Genomic DNA, 22,013 nt, shown 5'->3' on the forward strand with positions numbered 1-22,013 from the left:
TCCAGATGACTTTTGAAGAATCTTGAGACAATTCTATCCCAAGTAAGTACAACAGGGATTATCTTCACTTTAGCCCGATGAATCGCCCTAATTCATTTGCCAAAAGGTCATATTTGTGGAACTTTTCCATTTCAACTTGCTTTATGCAATTTTATGAGATATATCAACTTCAATAAGTGTAATTGTATTCCTCATCTTATCATGGACAAAAATATCTGGTTTATTGTTTGAAACAGCAGTATCCGTAGAAATAGTTGTGTCCACTCGAATTTGCACAACTTAATTAGGTACGTGTTATAATCAATAACTAAAATAAATTACAAATTTTTGATCAAAAAACATTTTCAAACCCCTTTACTCACGTACATTTTGCAATTTCCAACTTTGAATTCAAAATACACCTATATTATAGATCTTTAAGCCTCACAAACATCACAATCGTGCATTAATAAGCTGGAAAGTAGAATGGCGATGAAGACACCAATATTTTTGTCGTAACAGCATAAAAACACCACAAACATATTTGAGTAGTGCAAAATAGAAGCGGCCATTTTTAATGCCTTCTAGCTTGCTGATTGGCTGATTTTCGAGGCCTGTCGAACTCGTTACAATTATAAATTTTCGGATTTACGTCATCTCGTAAAGCCGATCAAAAATCAAAAAGCCGAGATCATCCCTGCCCCCCTAACCTTGCACTTGTCTCAGTTCACCCTCTCTCAGTTCAGTTTTGGACATTGTACAAGTAACATGCATCAAACAAGCAAGTTATACCGCAGCGTTCCAACGAAAGGTCATCAAAGTGGCAGAGGAATTGGGTAACGATAAGCTGGAAGAAACGTCGATATTAGTGAAACTAACATCCATGGTTGGAGGATGAAGAAAGACTCATTATTGAAAGAAAATTTTTGGTGCGCACTGTATTCGATTACTGCGTTTTTCCAGATGTTTTTGGCCCAAAATGACCAGCGTGTTATTTTCGATTGCGCGTTAAAATCGAGAATGTACGGTATGTAAAAACCAGAAATCTAAATGTAACTAGAAGTGTGTTGGTTTTTTACTTTTATTTAAGAAAATAATAATGGAGGGTTGCTAGTTTAGTAACTTTTAATAATTAATTTTCTGTGATTCTGAAATTTGATTGAAAACCAAACTAAAATCGAAATCTTATTGATTTCACTTGAAATTTCTTAAAGAAGTATAAAAATAGTTTATTTAAACCCTAACGACTTTTATTCGAAAGTATTTTTATATAAATTGATTTGACAAACGGCCCTGAGTAAAATGCGCTTTAAAAAATTCGAGAATTAAATAAAAAAGAGTACTCGTTACATTGTCAAGTTATGAAGTAACGTACATTAATTGAACTTGACTATGTTATTGAAAGGTAAGTAGTGGGACGATAGAAGATGATATGAAAAGAAAGTCACTAATGTCAAGTCTAACACAGGAGATAAACAATAATAAAGTGTTGGTTTATCACAATGTTCATGGTTAAGAACGAAAATGCTCGGAGAAAAACTTAAAATTTTTTTTAATTGTAAGGTCTGATATACATTGTGAAAAATAGATAACCTGAGAAAATATAGATTTTTTTTCCAGATTAGTTGGGATAATAAAAATAAATTAACAAATCGGAGTATCACAATTTTTACATTCGATCATATATTCTAACTATGAATAGACGTTCTTCTAATAAAGCTCCGGCATCACTTTGGTGTCTATTTTATTTACTTAATTTTTCTACTTTTTAATATAAATTATAATTTAACAGCATTATTTTAATATATGTTCAAGTTGTGTTTAATTATGTTTTTTCAATTTTATATTTAATTTATAATTTTTACTAACATTAATTAGCGAGATTATTGAACTACAATATCCCCTTGTCTACCCCTACGAACCAACACCTGTTTCACTCCCACTTATTTCCCCAATAGTTATTGATAACGGTTTCTTGATTTTTTAATTTAAATAAATTAGGAAGTTATTTTTGTAAGGCTGGATGGAGCTCATCGTCTAAACCGGAAATGATCTTCAGGCCTAACGTCATTCGTAACCGCTTTCCAAACGTAAGGGTAATTTTTTGTTCGTAAATATTCCATAGGATGAAATTTTTGTGGGAAATGAAATTTCTTACAATGACATGTTCAAATATCAACTTCGGTCTCCATTTGAGGGAGGAATTGTCTGCAACATTTCGTATCAGGTAATTGTGATAATTAAACTTATTTTAAAAAAGGAATTGATTTTTGATCATATTTTTGATAAATTTGGACTTTCTGAAATTGTAAAAAATATTCCTGTTCCTTTAGTAATAACGGAAGTTCTGGGGAATCCAACAATTCCACGACAACGTAAACTGATTTTTAATATTTTTAGAAATGTCGGAACTTTTATTTGAATGTTATGACGTTCCTTCTGTATGCTATGGGATAGATCAACTATTTTCCGTTTATTCTGTAATGTCTAATAAAATGGTCAATGCCGACTGTCTAAGCATTAACATTGGCTATAACAATTGTCATATCATTCCATATCTTAACGGAAAACCTTCATATGCAAATTGTCGGAGAATTTCTATCGGAGGCAAAACTCTCATCGAAAGTTTACGAAAATCCATTCTTATTGAACACCCTAAATTAGTTAATAGCTTATGTTTCGGCCGAGTCGATGTATTTTTAAAATTATACACCAATTTAGAGGCTTTTTGAGAAATATTGTACTGTCTCACTTGACTATCAAAAAGATTCTCGTGAATGGGCAACTGATTTATTCTATTCAAAGAATGTTGTTGGACTTAGAGCTGATATTATAATTACGAATAATATAACCAATGGGTTAAAACACTTTGATGATCAAACACCCGTGGTGACAATTAATATAACAGTTTTAATAATAGCCAATGAAAAACGAAGATAAACTCCGAGAATTACAAAGTATTCAAGAAATGGTTGACAGTAACAACATTGAAAATTCATTTGTTAGAAAAAAACATTTTTAACCACTTTTTAGAAAAAGATGAAAATTTTCGGAATCTATTCTACTACCGAGTTGCAAAATACCATCAAGTCCTTACGAAGCCTTGTGTATGGAACAAGACGTAGAAATGCTGCTGTTATAAATCCCAATCTTATTCTGACTGAAAATGAAACTGTTATTTATTTATTTTAATTTTTATAGGATGACATGTTTTTAGAACGAATAAATGAAGAAAGCACTTCACCAAATAAACGAAATGGGTCCAATTCAAATTCTCATTCACCTAAAATTCAAGCAACTAGCGCAACTGCTCAAAATCGAAACAAATTTCTCCCTGATGAATTTTTTGAATCAGACGTGATTCGCCTTGGGCCTCAAAAAATTCGGTGATTTATATTATTTTATTTTAAATAGAATTCCGGAAATACTATTCCAACCTGGTATTATTGGAATTTCTAAATCGGGGTTAATTGAAACTATAGAGACTCTACTCTCAGGTTTCACTGTCGATGAACAAACCCGATTAACTTCGGTTAAATATTTTTGTTATTTAAAATATAGAATGTACTAATTTCTGGTGGAGTTGCAAATTTACCATTTTTAAGTGATCGTGTTAAACAAGAAATGATCCCAATTAGACCTTTTAACGAAGAAATTAATGTTGCCATCTGCCGTTAGTTTCTAGTTCGATATTTATTAGAAAATCCGTTTTTATCTTCTTGGAAAGGAGCCTCCTTGTTTGCAGAATCATCTTTATTTGAATCTTCATTAATTAGCAAATGTGATTATTACGAACATGGTTCAGAGTTTATGAAAATGCATCTTGCGTCAAATTTTTCTGCATTTAAAATGTAATACTTTAAAAGTAATGTTTGTTAACTTTGCTTTTCAATTGTTTAGTAGCAGTTCTTTAATTTTACAGTTTTAATTAATTTATCAGTAAATGTAATGTTTATTTCTAAAAGCATATAATTATGATAATTTTTGATTGGAATTTCAGAAAGTGAGTACAAAGAAAATATTTTTACAGCATGTCGGTAGTTACTTTTCTAGTTGCGCTACAACGATTTTAGTTGTTAAAATTTCTGACGATCATTTAGTCAAATATAATTTAATGATCAATTCTTTAGTTATTTGAACCGATTTCCTTTTAAAGCATTGAAAATGTCTTTATATTTCATCCACCAGAATTTAATTTTTCTTTTTTAGGTTAAACTTTCAAAAATAAAAATCAATTTTTTTATTAAAAGAAATGAAGAATCTGGTTTGTGTTTGAGCCTCTAAAAATCAAAGTTCTGACTGAAAATAAAACTGCTTGAAAATTCATAACTAATTTTTTGCGGGATTCCATCGACCTGAACCTATTGGGCTCTGCCGCAGTGACGGAAAGCGTCCGACGGGATGACTATATTCCCCTTTAGAGGAGGAAGGTCTCTTGTTTGGATGTAACTTGCGTCGACTCCTTTCAGATACTGTGCTCACAGGAACAGCCAGTACACCAGGCTACGCATGTGCGCTGGCAGAAGAAAGGAAGTTGACGAAGTACGCTGTGCTTTCCCGAACGTCGTTGAGTTTGTCCCCCTAGCCTTTGAGACCTCAGGTGTGGTTGGAAAGAAGGTAGAAAATCTGTTACGGGTTGTGGGAGGAAGAATCTCACAGAATACAAATGACCGGAGGAGACGAGCTGGCTTTTCCAGCGCATCTCGGTTGCAATTCTTCGCGGGAACTGCCTCTCTATCCGCAGTGCTTCGTCGTCGGACTAACCCTCAAGTTCACGACATTAATTCTCTATTAATTAATTTGACTTTAACAAAAAAATTTATAAAAAAAAAAAATTTATAAAATAAATATTTTTGAATACTAATCCAAGTTCATAACTAATTCTTCGTTTGACTACTAATAAATTAGTTTTTAAATCTTTTTCAAAATAGAATAAAATGGTTTTTTATTGTTCAAGAAAAACCAAAACCCAAAAACAAGAAAAGATTATTAACGGGGAGATAAAAACAAGGCACCGAAGTGTTTCTTTCCATGCTAACCCCAATTATAATTACTTAGCATAACTTTTCTCCAGGACCATCCGGATCGTGGTCACAGAGAATTTATGCGAGTCAAGTTTTATTTCATACGCCAGTTTCAATGCAGAACGTCTTGTCCTGGTTAGGCTTTTAAGGATCCCCACACTCCTTTTCCTATGATTTGCTACGTGGTCAGCGTACAGCCACGACAGTTGACAATTACTTTTCGAGCGGATATCTCTTGCGATAGTACGCTCTAACTCTTTCTCGATCGCGTCGGCTTCCCGCCCTTGAAGCTTTTAATTAATTAACTTGTAGTTATTGGTTGGTTTGAAAAAAAAAGTTTATAATTTAAATATATTTAAAATATTATTAATTTTCTTTGTTTGTTATGGAGTACTTTAACTTATATTTCAAACGTTTTGATTATTTCCAATCCCAGTCTGATATCGACTTCACAAAATTGATAAATCTTGTATATATAACTATATCCTTAAATATAGTGCGTGATGAAGTATGGCGAAAGTCCCGCTTCATTTAAGTCTGAAATAGAAAAATTCAATAATTTAAGAAACGTTGATTAAAAAAATGGTATTTTAGATTGCTTGTGAATTGGATCTGTCCGACGTCAAAGATTTAAAAACATATTATTGCCAATTGCGATTTCTGAAAGCCCGTGTAACCGAAGAATTGGTTTCATCTTCGGATATTGACTTCTCATGGTTTTTTTAGTTTTTAAATTCTAGGTTGGATGGTTTCACAAATGAAAATTATGTATCCAGTTATATTGAATTAGAGGAAATGGCAATTCTTTATAACATAGCTTTAAAGCTTCCCCATTCTGTCGAAGTAAGCTCTTTTGATAACCAGGACTCTGTAACTCTTTATTGGTAATATTTAGTATTTGAGAGCACTGTGCATTGCTTTTCAGAAATCTGCAGGCTGTTTTAAAATGTTGTCCGATTGTTTGTTTGATTTTGGTGATAATTTAAATCCGACGGAATTACGGATTCATGAACGTATATTTTTGGTGTTGCTCACTTATTCGTTAAACATAGATATTCGCTCAGATCTGTGTATATCTTAAATGCAGCAACGAGGCTTCTGGAAAGTCTGCAATTCCTTTTATTTCTCTCTTTATAATTGAATCTTTAGAAATATTAAAACGAGACGTAAGTAAATCTCGTTCTAAAAAGTCTTTTATTCAAGTTTTGATTATTTTGATATTTGATAGTTAAGAACCACGTGGGCTGATGGAATTCAGTGTTATTTCAAATTTATGCTTAACCGATATTATGCGATCAAAGAGCTGGATTCTAAGGAATATGGACGTGGATTGCGTTTCTACCAGAATGCCCTCGATTCGCTCAAGATTTGTTTAAATAGTCGCTTCAAGGTGACATCTTTATCCAAATAATCAAAATTTAAAAAATTAACTTAAATATTTTTAATTAATGTTTTCAAGGATATCATCCCTGATTGGTCCGAACTCAAAAAAATAGAAGTAACGGTCAAAAATGAGTGATTTTTTATTTTACAATTATATTAGGTATCAATCCGCTAAAAAGACAAATGATATTGTTTATTACCAATCAGTCCCAGATTTGATAGATTTTCCAGTATCAGGTTTATAAATGAATTTATACACCTAGGAAAACAATTTGTTCAATCAATCACATTTAATATTTATGATTCCTCAGAATGTGGTTCTCAGGATTTATTTTCTCGCCTTGTTTCTCTTAAGAACTATGAAACGTCATCAATTTATAGGTTTTTTTATTTTGGTATTTATTGATAATTTAGCGAACACAAAGCACAACTTTTAAGATCAATACAAGATGAAATATATACTAATGAACAAAAGATTGAGTTTTAATTTTCACAAATGATATTTATTTTAGTAATGAAATGAAAGGATTTAAGTTTAAAATTGTTAAAGATATTATAAATGGCAATTTGGGCGATTTATCCGAACGTATAACAAAATGTATGCATTTTGCAGACAATAATACCGATAAGTATGATAAACTGATTAGTCAGCATTCCGGTATGGTAAACCTATCCATTTTTTTGATTATTATTCATCTGTTTAAAAAATATTTATAATAACATTTTATAAGACTATTATAATTCTTTATTTTCTTAGAATTGTCGAATTTATTGGAACAAATTGAGGATAAAATTAAATCAGTACAGTTAAAGGTTGATGGCATGGTAAATTAAAATTTATTTTATTTTAGGATTCTTCACAGAAAGATGGAGAGAAAATGCGATTCGAAAAATTCAAAAATGACTACAGTTCTTTATCCGCAGGTGACAGAGAGATTCTCGACGCAGTTGATCAATTAATATCAATATTGACATTGCTAAGAGACAGGAGAGCTCTTAGAAAACATTTATCGGATCCCTTAGAATTTGTCGGTTTTTATAAAATACATACATATTTAGATGATGTGGTTATGAAAGATGCTTATATCTTCCAAGAAATGAACGAAAAGATTGTCAAGCTGAGAGATCAACTTGAAGATTTGGTGAATAGACTGAGAGAGGATATGCAGAATGATGATTTGACTCAAAAATTAGCTCAAAATCCATCTCAACCGGACAAAGTTTTATTAGCTTTTGATACTGTTTTTCAGGATTTTTTTGAAAAAAGGCTAAATTTATTTGATCCCAATCTGAAGCTCATTCGTGAAAACATGGCCAAACAATCTGAATTATTTGAAGATTTGTCCAAACACCATTTGAAGATGTTTTATTCACTAAAACAAATTTATGAGGCAAAGGAATCGTGTTTGATTATCTTTTTTACCCTATAGCCGAGAGGACGACGAATCCGACTTTAAATTGCGGTTGGATTTGATTGACGAAGTTATTTTAAATGCTAATGAAGCAATTGAATCACGTAAAAAAACCCTTCAACAATTTAATAATATTTTGTCTTCATTTCAGATGCAAAAGTCAGCTCCTAAAGTTCCTCCTCGCACAGCAAATGGTATAAACTATTTTGTGTTTAATATTCTCTAGTAAGCGATTTGGGGAAACTCGATTCGTATGTTCCATTAGGTCCTATAGGCTATAATGCTCCAAATAACCTGCCAAACATTCTTCCTCTGAGTATGAATAATCCTCGAATGCCTCTGACGACTTCCTCTACTTTTGGCCAAAATCCTCACTTGAATCCATTAAATCCTCACTGGGAACAAATTCCGAGTTATCATCCTAATCGTTTTCCAATACAAAATCAAGCTGATCCTACAATGAGACAAAAAACTCAGAATGTTTTTGAACAGCCCAATTCTTTTGAAATAACTAATTTCGATACGAAATCTAATCACCCGTTTGCTACTTTTGATCAAACTGCTCGTTTGAACCCATTAAATCCTCACTGGGAACAAAATCCTAGCTATCTCCCGAATATTTATCAAATACAAAATACAGCCGATGTGAGACCAAGACCTTATAATATTTCTGAACAACCAAAGCCCTCGAATTATTACGAAAACGACCCTCGTGCTTATTTAAATTATATTAACTCGTATGATCCACGGACTCAATTCCAGACTCGTTTTGGACCTTCGAATCAATTTTCAAACATTTCTAAAAATCCATATTTCATAAAGGACATGGAAAAAAAATTAGCTGAACAGGAAAAAAATAAATAGTTTTTCTCTTAATCTATATAATCCTTTATAAAGTAAAAATATAATGTAATCTTGTTTCGAGATCAATTCAAATTATTATTTTCTAGAAGCAGAAAAACACAATATATAGCTAGTTCTATGTTGGAATTTCCAAGGAAAATAAAAGTGATTAATGCTGATGATGTCGACCTAATCTTTTTAGCCTCTTACTAGGAGACAGTGAAGATATCATACAGAGAAAAACCTTGGGAAACGCGGTATCATACAGGCTGAAAAACCTATGGTTAAAACTTGGGACATCTCAAAAGAGGAACTAAAGAGTCTAGACTTGTTCCGCGGGAATCATCTAAGAAGCATAATTTGATTGTCCTGGCGATCCAGGATCTCCGGAGTAAAATGTAAAATAAAATAATCTGAAAATTGTAAAGAATATATTGGCATTTAGCGACGACCTGTACTCTTTGAGGAACCTAGCTAGTTCTCTAATATTTTTTGCCGTACATGCGGGGTTATAAATATTATAGCTTTAGTGAAACTGTTAGGAATTTGAATAAATTTAGATTATTCGATATTTTCAAAATAAACAAAGGACTTTAATTTGACCTTCGACCCAAGTTGTTTTTTCAGTGTAGAGAGCCTTGCCTTCTGTGTTTAGTTAATAATGGATATCTTACACATCATTTTAAAACTATTTATTTAACTTCCCACATACTATAACACACCATCATTCTCTTTTAACATCGGACCACAGCATCTCCAAAAACGACCAGTAATAACTGCATAGAGAACTTTTCATTAGCGAACAAAGAAGTTAATTATTCTAACTGGAGCCGTATCCGGAATTATTGAGTCTTTGTCTCATCAGTTTTCTGTAGTTGTTGGCGGCTGTGAAGACGCTAGGAAGCGCGTGACGTCCCATCCGGAAGTCCATATATGTTTGGACTCCGTGTGTGATGAGATTTCACGACGGCGTCACTCATCAAACCCAATCGGAGCTTCCAGAACAGGCAGTTGAACCCAAGGCCAAGGAGAATATTAGCAGATATCCAGGACTAAAGAGAATATTTGCAGATACTAATCCACTCAGGATTAATAATTAGCTAAATTAAAAAAATCAACTTTTTTTTGTTCATCGCCCTCTTGTCCACATATAATTAAAAAATTTTTCTGCATTGTCCCTTAATTGGTTGTTTTTTTGTATATAACCAAAAATCAAAATATAAAACAATAAATCAAATGTAAAAATTGAATTTTTATTAGTGAAACCCTTGATATTTATGTTTACTCGATAAACATTCAATTTCGGGTTTAATTCTGCTCAACTTTAGGCGTATATCCCATCTATAACAGACTTCCAGCCTATTTCTTTCACATTGTGTGTTATGATTGACAAAATCTCATCTAAATAAGTTGTAGGGAATGTCAATAGTACATTTCTCATTTCCTTCCATAAATTTAAAAATTTCATTTGTAGATCTTTTGATTGCCAAAATTTAGAAATAACACCCTGTTGAAATCTGTAAATATATTCTTTATTATATTTCAATTCAATTACCTCTTACCTCTTCTTGGACAAATCTTTGAATTTAAGAGATATATCCGCTTCTAGTTCCATCAAATATTGTTTTGACTAAAATATTTACTTATCTCAGATAGTTGTAAATGTTTCCAAACTGATTTATAGAAAAATTATCTCGATAAAGCAATAATTTTCTTGCAAATGTTTTCTTTATTCTTTTGCAATCAATTTCCTTGAAGAAGAATAGTAATTTCATTTATCCGGGTGCTTGGGTTTTAAATGATCCTGTAATCGTGATGGCTTTATCGCCTCATTTGAGAAAGAACATTGACAAATAAGACAATAAGGCTGTTTTGTATCTTCAGTATTTTGAATGAACCCATATTTTAAATATTCGTTTTGATAATGACGACTTTTCTTATTTGAGGGAGAAGACATCTTAGATATCAAACAAGAATGTAAAAACAGTGTGTTATTTTGAATATAAAATTTAAATCTGAAACATTATTAAAATTAACATGTATAAATACTTGTATTATATTTAAATTCGAATATTTTATTAAATATATTATCGCCCCCTTTTGACCTAATTATCGCCCCCCTTTACAAAATTATCGCCCCCGGTTTAGAACACCTGAGGTTGTTCTATTTTCCCTTCATCGATTATTCCGGTATTTTCAACACCCATAAATATGTAAAATGGGACTTTTTTATCGAAGAATGTATAATATTGTTATAATTATAAACAATGTCTTTTATCCATTCCCAATATTGTCAAAAACAATTTGAGAAGAACTTGCCGACAATATCCAGCGTTTTAGCTTTGATTAAATTTACAAATCAAATTTTAATTATTCATCTTTAGACATTACTTTGTGTCCAAGGAGCATGAGACCTCCCACATAAATGTTTTATACCATATCCATTAGCAAATTGCAAAATTCTTTTCTATTATCAGTGTGTAGAATAAGCGGAGGCCCGACGCAATAAAAAATGTTTTAAATTTTTAAAATGGAAATTCATTCCTAATTTCGTGAGGCTGTATCGTTCATGCCGCTTGATTGACGGTGTACCAAAGTTGGGGTCCTTCTTTTTTTGATTTTTTCTAATGTTTCCTTATACATTCCTCGACATTAAAATCCGGACAGTTAATAAATCGTCATTTTTATTATCAATTTTATTAAAATAAAAACTTAAGCATGCTAATATTATCTATATTTTTTAATTTTATAATATTTATCCATAAATCTTTTTAAAATATTGAGAATAAAGCAAAAACCGATTTTTTTAAGACAAAAAATTCCGGACAAATGTCAAAAAATAAAATATCAGTAAGGAATATGCTTTCCTCTCGATTTAAATAACTCTAAACTACGAGTTTTCATCGAATTTATTAATTTTCGAATAAAATCAATTGGAATTTTATTCCAAATTTCTAATATTTTATCCTTTTGTTGATGTTTATTTTTTGATCGATTTTCTGTATCATCCCTCGATAATTCATATTTAATTTTTGACCAAATATGTCCAATGGATTCATATCGGGGGATTGTGCCGGCAAATCGAGTAAATTAATTTTGTTTGCAGAAAAATACTCCTTTGTTGCTTACAAAGTATGACATGGGGCATTGTCTTGCTGGAATATGAAGCTGTTTAATCCCATTTTAATGGCTGATTTTTCCAGATTGTTAGCAAGAATGTTTATATATTGTCCTGAGTTTATTTTTTCATCAATGAAACATAACGAACCCATTCCAAAATATGAAAAGCATCCCCAGACCATAATATTGCCGCCACCACATTTAACAGTTGGGTGATAATTTGAATTTTTGAATTCATTTCCCCTTTTTCAGTATATTATTTTTCTTTTTGGTGCATAATAAACTTCAAAAGTGCACTCGTCTGAAAAAAATGATTGATCTCCATCTTTCATCATACATACCAACGAATATTTTCGATATTTCATATCTTTTGAGTATGTTTTTTTACTTAACAATTGTTTTTTCTTTGCTACTCTTCCAAATAAAACATTCTTGTTTAAATTGCGGGTAATTGTTCGTGGGGAAATTACTTTTTGAGTGATGGTTTCCATTTCTAGAGCGAGGTCTTTAGCAGATTTTTCACTATTGGCTTCAGAAAGTTCCACTAATATTTTGATTTCGTTTGTATTGAGTAATGTTGGTCTTCCAGACCAACTTTTTCTATAAATGGTTCATGAGTTCATGTATTTTCGAACAACATCGAAAACGGTCAATTTCGAAACTCCGAGGATATCAGAAATTCTCCTATAAGAAATAATTTGTCCTTTATAAAAAGAATCCATGGAATTTTACGCCACTGAAAACACGTTTTATGCTTTTAAATATCGTTTTATAAAACTTTTGTAAATATATTTTTTTAAATATAAAAATATAGAAAAAAATATTGTGCTCAAAGGTTTTTTTTCTAAATTTGATAATAAAAATGACGATTTATTAATTGTCCGGATTTTAACGTCGAGGGGTGTATAGTCTTACTACAAGCATGTTTTCACTCTTTTTTAATTAAAAAATAATAATGTGATTCTATAAAAATAAATAATAAATTATTTATTCTGTCACACTAATGTTTAAATTTCTATTTTATCGGTTATTTGTGACAAGTGTTGATTATTTTACGTGTATTTTATTCGGGCTGTGACAAAATTTGACCAAGTCAGCTAAATAAATAATTAAATCATTTAAAAATAGTTAGTGAACACAGGACATAGAATGAAAATAGGTTCGACTTTAATTAAAGCCGATAAATTATGTGACAGTCCGAATAAAATACACGCCGAATAATCTACACTTGTCACAAATGGCTGAAAAAATTAGAAATCTAAAAATTAGTATGAAAAAAATCAATAATTGATTATTTATTTTAGTAGAATCACATTATTATTTTGTATTTAAAAAAGCGTGAAACATGCGTGTAGTGAGATTATTTAAGGAAACACTGGACAAAATCAAAGAAATGAAAGACTCCAACTTTGATACATCGTCAATCGAGCGGCATGAGCGATACAGGCTCACAAAATTGGGAAAGAATTTCCATTTTGAAAATGGAAAAACATATTTTCGAAAAAATGGGCTTAAATTGCGTTTTTTCTGTGAAGATGAAATCGAATTAAAGCTTAAGTGCGTTGAGGTCCAACTTAATAAATAAAATTTAGGCGGAACATAACTATAACCACTTTGGGAGAGACCGGCTTTTTTCGAAATTAAGAAATCTCTATTATGGATTGAATAGAGAAGAAATCTCTAAGGTGATTTCGAATTGTGCTTTCTGTCAGGTAATAACTCCTTTTAGTAAATATTCTTAGTCGAAAAAATTATTGTCTACGAAGCCTCCGATTACGCCAATCATTGCAAGGAGATGTAGGGACAGATACATTGCGGATTTAATTGACCTCAGAAGATATTCGGCGTTGAATGATGGCTTTAGCTGGGTATGAATTTAATGTTAATAAATAGATTTTGGTAATTGTGGATTCTTTTTCCAAATATGTAATGCTTGAACTGTCGGTGACCAAATCTTCTGAAGAAATCGCAGATTTATTCCAAAGAATTTTTTATTATGTCGGGCCTCCGCTTATTCTACACACTGATAATGGAAGGGAATTTTGCAATTCGCAAATGGATGCTCTATGTACGAAATCTTAATAATAAAATGGTATGGTGTGTGTCTGTCTGTCTGTCTGTGTGTCTGTCTGTGTGTCTGTCTGTGTGTCTGTCTGTCTGTCTGTCTGTGTGTGCACACCAACTTCAAATTGGCAATACGATGTCCTCGACTTACATGATGAGGTCCTTAAAACCTTCCCCCCCAAAAAAAATTAAAAAAATTTTTTCTGCGTTTTGGTCAAAATGAACAACTACGATGTCCTCGACTTACATGATGAGGTCCTTAAAACCTTCCCCCCCAAAAAAAATTAAAAAAAAATTTTCTTTGATAGTTGAAACCACATTAGCACAATCATTAACACAATTTACCACCAATTGACGCACGACCTTGAATAGAGTGTGCAATTAACAGATTTTGAAATACACTTTGATAGTTGAAACCACATTAGCACAACCATTAACACAATTTACCACCAATTGACAGCGCAATCAGAAGAATTTGCGTAAAAATATTAACTATTTACTTGAGTTTTTCGTAAAGATAGAATTTATTTTCGGTATGCCTCTTTTCCTAAACTTTTTTATTATTCAAAAATAATTTTTTAAATAGATAACCGAAGGAGGAAAAACGAAGCTGAAGAAAAAACGGTCAGCTTAATAAGGTAATTAATTAAATCTTTTTTGTGTGTCGCTTTCTTGCCTGCCGCATTTCCGCCTGCCGCATCTCCCCCTGCCCCATTTCCGCCAGTAAAAAATAAAAAAAGAAAAAAAAGGAAATTACAAAGGAAAATGAAAAAATTAAATATAAAAAAAATAAACCACAAAAAATGAAAAAAAAGTTTGCAATGACAATAAACAAGGCCCAGGGACAGTCATTAAAGGTAGTTGGGTTATTTTTAGAGAGTGAGTGTTTTTCACATGGACAGCTGTATGTGGGATGTTTGAGGGTAGGCAGAAGAGAAAATTTATTCATATATGCCAAGGAAGGACGGACGACAAGCATCGTTTATCAACAGGCGATAGAATAGGGTTACATTAAACCAGGTAGTTTTACATCTACATAAACTTATAGTTGTTTGATGAAACAGGCCCTCCGCAGGAGCTAGGTCGCGGTGAGCGAAGCGAGCTGCCGAGCTAGTATGGTATAAAACATGTACGTGGGAGGCCTCGTGCTCCTTGGGTACAAGGGCAAGTCGAAAGGTTAATGATTTAAAATCGATTTGTAGATTTAATCAAAGCATAAAACGCTGGATATCGTCGGCAAGTTCTTCTCAAAATTGTTTTGGACGATATCGCGAATGCATAAAGGACATCGTGTATGATTACAATAACAGCATTCATTCTTCGACAAAAAAAATCCCTTTTTATATATTCATGGGTGTTGAAAATCCTGGAAGGATTGATGAAGGGGGAATGGAGCAACTTTTAGCCTATGATTCAACTGGATTATCAGAGGCACGAGAAAGTGCATTAGAAAACTTAATTATTGCTGGCGAAAAAATGATTGAAAAAAGAAAATGGAGATACGACGAAGAAAATATCAATGTCGGAACGACTGTGCTTTTAAGGTCTCAAGCGTCAAATTAATTTTTAGACAGGACAACGATGCCAATGTTCGGCAGTATCCGCTGTACGATGGACTTGATGTTAATAAGTATATTGTTGTCGAGCGAAGAAATGATCTCTATGTTATCGAAAAGGAGGACGGTGAGCGGTTACACGGAATTCATATTTCTCGATTAGCTAAAATTGATTAATTTTCATAAATCCATAATAAAAATAATTTTTTATTTAAATTAACGATAAATTTTATATGAAAATTTTATTAGGATAACCTAAAATGGAATAACAATATTCAACGTATAAGTTAACTGCGTAAATTGAGTGTGGTTGGTTTTGTTTATATAAATTAGTAAAAAAGGTTAATGAATTTTACATTAAAAATCATATTTTTAATAATAATTAAACATTTTGTTGTGTAAATTTTTAATTTCAGTAAAATTAAAGAATGTAATTATTCGGCGTGTATTTTATTCGGACTGTGACAGAGTATATATTTTATCTTAGTCACCTTTTCCCTAAAAATGCATATCCTGGAGACATGACGGAAAAGTCCAGAAATATTGAGCCAAAGTATCTGGATATGTTCCGAATCTTCTGAAAGATTAATTTTCGGGAATTTCGAAACCAGAAAGACCCATTAATAACAGACAACGTAAACATGGCTAATTCAGACTGTTTTGAAAATAATTATTTTCTTGAGAAATATAAACATGAATAGTCATGATAGAGAAAAAAATGTGATAAAATTTATTATTGATCTAACGACGGTCATGGTCCAATCTCAGAAAGAAGCGCACGTGCACACTCGCAGATGATATCACTGCTTTCAAAGGCATGGCGAAGAAAAAGAAAGACTCGAAAAAGCATATTTTTTCATTTCTGTGTCTTCTCTATGAAAAATACGTATCCGCAGTCACTGCTAAAAAGTATAATAATTAATTTTCGAAATTACATACATATATTCTTTTTTGTTAGTTTTTTAATTATTTTAAATTTAAAAAATTATATAGCTATAGAAAATTCTAGAAATTTAATTCAGGCTTGTTTCATTCTACGTGGTCTTGTTAATATTTCTATTTCTAAGATAGTTAAAGATGAGCGACAGATTTTTCACTACATCTGATGACTGTAATGTCTTAATAACATCTCCATAGTTTTCGGAGACGGTTTTGGTGGAGGAATATTTGAGAATTTTTTTGGTCATGGAAATTCAAGAAGAAGCAGGTCATCTCGTAAATCAGAAATGACATATATACCATTCGGGTAGTTTCCAAAAGCGCTTAATTTCCTAAGTCTATCTTTAGAGGATTGCTACAAAGGCAAAAAAACAAAACTTATGATTAAAAAGAAGGTTACTTGTAAAAAATGCCGCGGGTAAGGATAATTAATACATTATTAAGTTCTGGGAGTAAATCTGGTCAAAGTTATTCCTGCTCTACCTGTAGAGGAAAAGGCAGAGTCATTCGTGTCCAACAAATTGGTCCTGGACTAAGGACTCAAGTTCAAGCTCAATGCGATGACTGCGGAGGACAAGGTTTGATTTTATCATTTATTTAAAATTTAAATAATTTTTATTATTAATAATTTATTAAAGGGGAGTCGGTTGACTATTCTGATCGGTGTCCAGAATGTGAGGGGAATAAAGTAATTTCATCCTGCAATACGGTGGAAGTGACCTTCCCACCTGGATCTTGTCAAGACTCGTGTATTACTTTGAGAGGAGAAGGCGACCAATTGGTTGATTTTGGGTTTGTATTTGTAGCCGGGAATGGAGGCTGGCGATATCGTAATTAAAGTGGATCAGAAGCCACATGATACATACAGATGTGAACGTGGTGATTTGATAATGAACAAAACCGTGACAATGTCGGAAGCCATCTGCGGAGCTAAATTTCCCGTCCAACGTTTGGATGGTACGTGCTTCTATTTGCATGTCAACAAAATAATAAAAAATGGTTTTGTCGGTATATATAGTATAGACGATATTCGGATTGTGAAGAATGAAGGAATGCCCCCTAATGACGGACCTCGGGGAAATCTTTATATTTCGTTCACAGTGGAATATCCTCCCGACAACTTCGCATCAGAATCGGACCTTTTAGTTTTATTTTGAGATGCTTATTATTAGATTCTGAAAAAACATTTGAATAGAAACTTTAAGTCTGAAAAGGAATGTGATGAATCTGATGCAGTTCTCGTGCAAATGGATAGTTTTGTTCAACAAACTCGGTGTACTGGTGGAACTCAGTCTGATGATGAACAAGATGACGAAAGAGGTCGTTTTCATGGTCAGTCTCATACTACCCAATGCACATCTCAATGAACTTACTATATTTACTAAATTTGGTTTTGTTTTTTAATCATTATTTGAAATTTATTACTGAATAAAATTCATTTGGATCTAATTTGATAGATTTATTATTATTTTTTCTATTTTTTAGGATTCGATGCTTTTAGGCTAGGGGTGTCTAAGATATGGCCCGTGAGCTAAGTTTAAAAATGTATGTAAAGTCTTGAATTATTATTTGTCACCGGCCTTAGGCTGGACGGCGCCGTTCGTTGGACACTTTCAAAATCTCATTTATTTCAATTTTGCTCATATAAAACAACCTTAATTTTTTCCAAGTCCCATTTTAAGCCTATTTTCGATGAATTTGGTGACTTTTGAGAAAATAAGAGAGCTAACAAAACCAACCACACCGTTTTTTATACGATTATTGATTAAAAATCATAATGTTTATTATATTTCGAGGTTTACCATTTTAAAATAATACTTTTTAATAGTTATAAAATCGAATTTATTTGTAAAATTTATTAAATAAAATAGACGTTGGTATCCTAACAGCAATTTTAGAGATGACCAGTACAGATTTCTAAAGGGAACCCTAACCAAACCTTAATTGCTGCACACGTATTACTTCTTATCCAGCCCTAGGCTTTCAGGTAGTAAGTCCAACCTAAACCAATTGGCCTACGGCCGGATTTTTTTGGAATCCAACTATTCCCCTATGCGGCCTTCGGCCGCGGTGTGTTTGCTTCTTCTTATTTTAAGTTTCCTATTATTCACATTTGCGTCTCTATCATGTCGGATAATAACAGAATCTCCGACATTTATATCCTCTTCGTCGAATTTCCATTTCCTTTTTTAGACATTTTCGCTCCTGCTTTTTCTAAATTTTCTACTACATTATTTCTCTGTTCTAATATTGCAACTGTATTTTCTTCTGTAATGTCTTCGTATAGTATTTCTTCATTTATATCGTCTGCAGTAAACATTTCGAGTGATTTAATTTTATTATGAATTGTTTGGTTTTTAGTAATTCTCATAAACACGTCAAATGGTTTGTGTTTCGTAGTATCATGTTTTGTTGTGTTATAGTCATACACAATTTTCTTTGAGCTGACCTCCAGGCTCTCTATTAATTCGTGTATAACTTATTCCCCATTTTACCTGTTTTTCCAATTAAAAAAAAAAAATTTTCTTAATAATATCCAAATATCTCCCAAATGTTCCATTCGTAGCACTTGTAGCCGATATTCATCTTTTATAGATTGATTGAATCTATATAATTAAATTTTTCTTAAGCGACCTTTCTACTTGGCCCTGAATCCAAGGTGCTCTTGGCCTGCCGAAAACTTGTTTAGTTCCAAACTCCTTGCATACATTCTCTAACCAGGAGTTTCTAAATTCCTTTCCATTGTCACTATGCAAAAGAATTGGATGTCCAATGGTGTAAAAAATTGATTTTATTAATTTTGAAATTTCAATAGCATTTTTTGTCTTTGGAGGTTCAACGACTCCAATGAAGAATCTTAGTTTTTTACCATTTTTCAGAATGAAAAGCACAGATTGCTCATCAATAAAATTTTTTGAGAGAGAACGTATTTTAAAACGTTCTTTCCTCTGTGTTTCATCTTCTATCAAGCCAGTTTCAATATAATTAATTAATTTTTCAACAAAGGATTGCAATAGATACAACAAAACCATTCTCACGCGATTCTTAATTTAAACAAAAATTAGGAATATTTAATAAATTATTTAAATAATTTTGCTTTTTTAATGGAGATTATTATTGTAAAAATATTTTTAATTAAAAATATTGCTTAGTGTCCACTCAACGGCGCCGTCCATCCTACGGCCGGTGACATTATTTAACACCAAATAAACCTAAAACAATCTAAATACAAATAAAAAGGATATTACTTAAAGAATATTTAATGGTTCACTCTAAATAGTATGAACAAAAAATTCTTGAAATGGTCATACTATTTGGATACAGTCCGACTTTGAAATAGAACACTAAGTGTTTCAAAAACCAAGGTGTTCCAGCCCCAAGGTTTGTTCCAAATCAAGTTCGAAGTGTATTAGAATAGTAGAATTAATTTTTTGGATATATTTCAATTTTGAAAAAACGAAACTTTCACTAATCATATCAAAACATAAACGATTAATAAAATCCATTTATTCTCTAAACATAATTAACATAACATGTTATTCATTATTTGTCAACTACAAACACATTTTTCAAATGGCAAAGTGATCGCCAATTTTAAAGCGACTCTTATCGAGGTAAAAACTTTTATATTTTCAGATTAAACCTAACTTATAAGATATCTTCACAATTAATGCGATAAAAGATGGCATTCTTCCAGCTTGTTTATATCTACAAGAGTGTGATCGAACCAGGACTTTTATATGGATGCGAAAGTTAAATATTCTTCAAAAAAAGCAACAGATTATTGACATTTTTGAACAAAACAAGAAGATTTGCTATGAAATTAGCCTTCAAGCGTAGAGTGAATACCCTGCTTAGAGACTTGGAGGCAAACTCGACTGAAACGATTGGCGCTTTGGTTGAACAGAGAATAAAGACCTCCAACAATGACAAATAATTCGGGCTTTTTAGAAACGGTCAGCAATGCAAAGAAATTATGTTAAGTCTCATAACAAGACTGCTTCCTTAACCACGTAGCTTGTTTTCGTGCTCTTGGTTTCGCGTTAAATAAAAACATTCACATTCACACATAGTCTTTCTATCTTCTCAAAAAGTCTTTAAAAATGTCGACTTTTCTTTATCATAAATTTCAAATTTTACAAAAATAATATTTCATTTAACATGAGAAGATGGAGGAGACAAAAGGACAGCATTACTTTAGGTGCTCAATATGTGTATTCTTTCATGTTTCGGATAACAAACAATAATAATTGGATAACTGATCCGCACTTATAGTTTGCAAAATGGTATGTTAAATTTTGCTAAATCTAAATACGACTATTTCCAAGAGAATTAGCTTAAAGCTAGCATTTGAATTTTCAAATAATCAGTCAGTTTACATTAAGAGATGCATACATGCCTCTCGACGTGGCAAATAACTGTAATAATACTGTATCAATGATCATAACACATTTTAAGGGTGGTTCTTAAAATAAAAACAATTCCACAGAAACTCAGGTTTAATAAATACAGTCAACCCTTGTTAATCCGAAAAATTCAAATCGACTTTCCCTTCGGATTTCGGATTATGAAGGAATCTAAAATTTATATGATGTTAGATAAATGACCAAATTAGTAATTAATTTACTAATCTGTTTATAAACACAATTATTTATTAAAAAATCGAATAAAGTTCTTTGTATAATGTTTTTTTAATTAATTTTATTAAATCATCCCGAAGACGAGTAGTTGAGTTCTTTGGAAGCTTTATAACTTTAATGTTTGGAAAATTGTTCTTCAAGAACTTTCAATTTCAAATTGAACCGATTTTTGAATCTATATAGCCATCCTTTGCTAAATTGCAGGTTTTCAATATTTAACTTTTATACCAATTCCTTTGCTTTAGTAATAGTAATTTCATCAGTCATGTAACCGTTAATAGCATCCATTCGAGATATCCATTCTATCAATGAATTCTTAAGCAGATAATGATTTTTGAAAGCCTGTCTATAGTAAGTGTTTGATCAACAGATCAATTGGCGAAAACAACTGGACACAAACCACGATCTTCTTAATAATGATGTAGTTATTAGTTACTTTGTTTACTCTTTTTCCTTGTCAAAGATAGTTTCAATCAATATCAAAATATCACTATAGTACGATTCGGGTTTGGGCCAGACTCCAGGGTGGTCCATCTTCGGTTTTTGGGGAACAACGCTTTTAGGAGAAGTTTTGAAAAAAGTCAATTTTTCATTATATTATTTATTTTTGATGGGTTTTTGTTTGGGCCGGTCCTGTACTGACTGTATTAACTCAATTCCATAGTATCAAAGTCACGGGATTCTGGCTTATCAACCAGTATTATCTGTTTAGATTTGTCAAGATGGCTGACTTCCCAAAACATGTGTGCATCTCAACTAAAGTGCTTATTTATACCGATGACATTATTATTACGGACGAAGCAGCCCTTCTGACAAGGTAGGAAATGAAACCAACAAATCTATTTAGAGCAAATAAAACAGCAAATAGCAGGAGAGTACTTGACTCTGACTCTGAGTATTCGCATTGATATTCGGAGGTCCCGATCGTTTTGTACCTGAGAGTCTAATTTTCTAAAAATGGGAGATGAGAGAAAGACATTATCCTAAGGAAAAAACGGTGTACACAAATGATCATGTGCCTGATCAAATTTTGTCTATCCCGGAGACTGTGCT

At 32.0% G+C, this 22,013-nt stretch overlaps 1 long non-coding RNA gene across 1 annotated transcript; it reads left to right on the top strand.

Moving 5' to 3' along the window:
- Positions 1–2,740: 2,740 nt before the first annotated feature.
- LOC115229673 lies at positions 2,741–3,111 on the top strand. Its single transcript, XR_003883353.1, has 3 exons — positions 2,741–2,868; positions 2,900–2,980; positions 3,013–3,111. It is a non-coding gene; the product is annotated as an uncharacterized LOC115229673 (long non-coding RNA).
- Positions 3,112–22,013: the final 18,902 nt, after the last annotated feature.

The sequence above is a fragment of the Octopus sinensis genome, unplaced genomic scaffold, assembly GCF_006345805.1.
Source record: "Octopus sinensis unplaced genomic scaffold, ASM634580v1 Contig13481, whole genome shotgun sequence".
NCBI classification, from domain to species: domain Eukaryota; kingdom Metazoa; phylum Mollusca; class Cephalopoda; order Octopoda; family Octopodidae; genus Octopus; species Octopus sinensis.